We start from the raw sequence: 4,283 nt of genomic DNA, 5'->3' as shown, positions 1-4,283 counted from the left end.
GATGGATAATGGATGGGTGAATGGATAGATGAGAAGAAGGGTGAGTGGAAGGAAGGAAGGAAAGAAGGAAGGAAGGAAGGAAGGAAGGAAGGAAGGAAGGAAGGAAGGAAGGAAGGAAGGAAGGAAGACTAAAACCAAATACAGCCCAGAAAGGTAGAGTGACTTGCCTAAGTTCCTGTCATGGCAGAGTTGGGATTCAAGCCCAGTCTGACGCTTCAGTCTGCATCTGTGCCCTCTGCTCTCACACGCTTTCTCCAAGCGCTTATGTCAGGGGCCTGTAGGGGAGGCCAGCCCCCAGGCTCCAGTCTCAAAAGAAAGACCCTGAAAGCTTGAGATCCCTGGATGGAGTTGGGGCATGGTTAACATCAAGCCCTAATGGTGTGTGGCTGGCTGGGACTGAGGTCTTGGCAAAGGTCCTGGTGACAGCCTCCAGTCTGCTTCCCGGAAGGTCTCCTGGGGTGGAAGATGTGGCATCTAGGAGGTGCATTCTTGAGAGGGCAGGGGCCGGGGAGAGGTATCATGAACACAGTTCAGCTCCAGCTCCACCAGGGACCAAGACGGTCAGATTGTGTGTGTTGGGTCTTCAGGAAGCAGACTGAGATGGAGCCGGGCTGAAATGGTCAAGCCTTTATACTCCTTTGTCAATCAACCATTGCCGACGGGCTGCCCAGGAAGGGGGCTGAGAGCTGACAGTTCCTTCTCCCACAGCCTCTGGGGATCTCAGTGACTTTCCACAACATCTGCTGCACTAAGGAAGGAGGGTCTGTTATGGTTAAGCCATAAAGGGCAATTCATGTACCCACACTTGTCATTTTATGGAAGAGGACACTGAGGAGCTGGGCATGGTGGTTCACGCCTGTAATCACAGCACTTTAGGAGGCCGAGGTGGGCAGATCACTTGAGGTCAGGAGTTTGAGACCAGCCTGGCCAACATGCCCAGCCTGGGCCAGTCTGAGCGACAGGGTAAAACCCTATCTCTACTGAAAATAAAAAAATTAGCCGGGCGTGGAGGTGTGCACCTGTAGTCGCAGCTACTCGGGAGACTGAGGCAGGAGAATCGCTTGAACCCAGGAGGTGGGGATTGCAGTGAGCCAAGATCACACCATTGCACTGCAGCCTGGGTGACAGAATGAGGGAAGAAAAACAAAAAGACACTGAGATGCAAGAAGTGAAGGAATTGGTCCAGATGTCATGGAAAGTCCCAGGTAAAGGATCACAGACCCAGGACTGGAGTTTAGCCCTGCGCCTTCCCTGGGATCTGGACCTCTTTGAAAGAGAACCATGGGATGCAGGCAGTTGAGTGGATAACATGGCAATGGGGGAACGGTGGGCTCTGGGGAAGCAGGGAGGCCTATGAGTAGGCAGCAAGGCTGTGCCCCCACCCCCTAGCAAATGTGCCCCCTCTTCCTGAGTCCCTATTCTCATCATCCACTTGGTCACCAGAGCTGGAGACCCGGGAACTTTCCTTGCCCCTCCCTCTCCCATCAGGCACCAAGTCCTGTGAATGTTGAACCCCAAGGACCCTCCATTTCTGTGCAGTGTACCCTCCTTCCCCTTCCTTGGTGGTGGTCTCCATCATGGCTCCCCCAGATAATCTGCGTGGGTGTCCTGGCTGGGCCACCTGCCTGCATCTTGGCCCCATCCAAGCCCATCTCTGCTCTGCAAGCTTAATACATTTTTTTTTTTTTTTTTTTTTGAGACAGGGTCTCACTCCATCACCCAGGCTGGAGTGCAGTGGCACAATCTCGGCTCACTGCAACCTCCGCCTCCCAGGTTCAAGAGATTCTTGTGCCTCAGCCTCCTGAGTAGCTGGGATTACAGGCACATACCACCACATCCAGCTAATTTGTGTATATTTAGTACAGATGGGGTTTTGCCATGTTGGCCAGGCTGGTCTCAAACTCCTGGACTCATGTGATCTGCCCACCTCGGCCTCCCGAGGTGCTGGGATTCCAGGCGTGAGCCACCGTGCCCAGTCAGCAAGCTGAATAATCTTTCTGAAGGCCGATCACTGCCCTCCCTACCACCACTATTGGAAACTTCCAGATTAAATCCATGCTTTGGCCAACCAGACTCGTGTTCCCCAACTGTCCACACCTCCATCCATAGGAACACTTACCAGTTGCTTAAGGCGCCATGAGCTCTCCAGCCTGCAGACTTCTGGATGTCCTGGTCTTTCACTGCCTGGAATACGCTTACCTGCAGTATCTGCCTAGCCAGCCCCTACTCAGTCCTCAGACTTTCACTTGTTGCAATTTCCTCCAGGAAGCCCTCCCTGATACTCTTTGGACAGCATAATCTCTTCCCCCACAGATCTTCCCCAGCCTGCTGACTGGAACCTTCTAGCATTCTTGATTATAATGTTTGGGTTAATCGTCTATCTTCTCTAATTTGCTCCATGAGGACAGGGGAGACCGTGTGATTCAATTTGGGGCTGTCAGAGGCTTGCTCAGAGGAAGGGTCCTGACCCCTTAAATTTATTTATTTTATGTAATTTAATTATTTATTTGTAGAGATGGGGTCTTGCCCTGTCACCCAGGTTGGAATGCAGTGGTGTGATCGTAGCTCACAGCAACCTCTGCCTCCTGATCTCAAGCAACCCTCTCACCTCAGTTTCCAGAGTAGCTGGGACTACAGGTGCATGGCACCACATCTGGCTTGTTTGTTTGTTTTGTGAGACGGAGTCTTGTTCTGTCGCCCAAGCTGGAGTGCAGTAGTGCGATCTCAGCTCACTGCAAACTCCGCCTCCCAGGTTCATGCCATTCTCCTGCCTCAGCCTTCCAAGTAGCTGGGACTACAGGCGCCCGCCACCTCCCCCGGCTAATTTTTTTTTTTTTTTTTCAGTAGAGATGGGGTTTCACTGTGTTAGCCAGAATGGTCTCGATCTCCTGAGCTTGTGATCCGCCCACCCCGGCCTCCCAAAGTGCTGGGATTACAGGCGTGAGACACTGTACCCGGCCTTTTTTTTTTTTTTTTTTTAAAGATGGGATCTCACTATGTTGCCCAGGCTGGTCTCAAACCCCTAGCCTCAACTGATCCTTCTACTTTGACCTCCCAAAGCACTGGGATTATAGGTGTGAGCCACAGCCCTGGCCCCCGACTCATGACATTTAAAAATAGCAATGTATTATTCCATTGGCTGAGGGCTGGCAATGCCCAAACATCTCATTTCATCTGCACAACCCAATCCTACAAGTAGGTGGCAGTATGCCCATTTTAGAGATGGAAAAAACTGAGGCTCAAAGAGCTTTAGGTACTTGACCCAGGTCATGCTAAGCTAACAACAGCTACCATAGCAGGATGCAAACCTTGACTGAGGTCTCTCTACTCAATGACCATTTGAAAACCATCTGCCCTGCAAGGCACAGTGGCTCATGTCTGTAATTCCAGCACTTTGGGAGGCTGAGGTGGGAGGGTCACTTTAGCGCAGGACTTCAAGACCAGCCTGGGCAACATAACAAGACCCTGTCTCTACAAAAAATAAATAAAAAAATTAGCTGGGGCCGGGCATGGTGGCTCACACCTGTAATCCCAACACTTTGGGACGCTGAAGCAGGCAGATCACCTAAGGTCAGGAGTTCGAGACCAGCCTGGCCAACGTGGCGAAACCTGTCTCTACTAAAAATACAAAATTTGGCTGGGTGTGGTGGTGGGTGCCTGTAGTCCCAGCTACTCAGAAGGCTGAGGCAGGAGAGTCACTTGAACCCGGGAGGCAGAGGTTGCAGTGAGCCGAGATCGCACCATTGCACTCCAACCTAGACAAGAAGAGCAAAACTCCATTAAAATAAATAAATAAATATATATATATATATGTACATATATAAGAGTGTGTGTGTGTGTATATATATATTATTATATATATAATTACATTAATAATATATATATAAATTAGCTGGGCATGGTAGTGCACACCTGTGGCCCTGACTACTCAGGAGGCTGAGGTAGGAGGATGCCTTGAGCCCAGAAATTCCAGGCTGCAGTGAGCTGTGATGGTGCCAATGCACTCCAGCCTGGGTAACAGAGCAAGATCCTGTCAAATAAATAAATAAATAAAAAAGAGAGGAAGGAAGGAAGGAAGGAAGGAAGGAAGGAAGGAAGGAAGGAAGGAAGGAAGGAAGGAAGGAAAGAGAGAGAGAAAGAAAGAAAGAAAGAAAGAAAGAAAGAAAGAAAGAAAGAAAGAAAGAAAGAAAGAAAGAAAGAAAGGAAGAAAGGAAGAAAGGAAGAAAGGAAGAAAGGAAGAAAGAAAGAAAGAAAGAAAGAAAGAAAGAAAGAAAGAAAGAAAG

General features: G+C 49.7%; 1 protein-coding gene across 1 annotated transcript in view; it reads left to right on the top strand.

Moving 5' to 3' along the window:
* The window catches only part of ARHGEF18 (Rho/Rac guanine nucleotide exchange factor 18), a 97,002-nt gene that overhangs the window by 747 nt on the left and 91,972 nt on the right, over positions 1-4,283 (top strand). The window lies entirely within an intron of this gene.

This window comes from Piliocolobus tephrosceles, chromosome 21 (assembly GCF_002776525.5).
Source record: "Piliocolobus tephrosceles isolate RC106 chromosome 21, ASM277652v3, whole genome shotgun sequence".
Lineage (NCBI taxonomy): Eukaryota > Metazoa > Chordata > Mammalia > Primates > Cercopithecidae > Piliocolobus > Piliocolobus tephrosceles.
The sequence above is the reverse complement of the archived record's forward strand: the minus strand, read 5'-3'. Positions and strand labels throughout refer to the sequence as shown.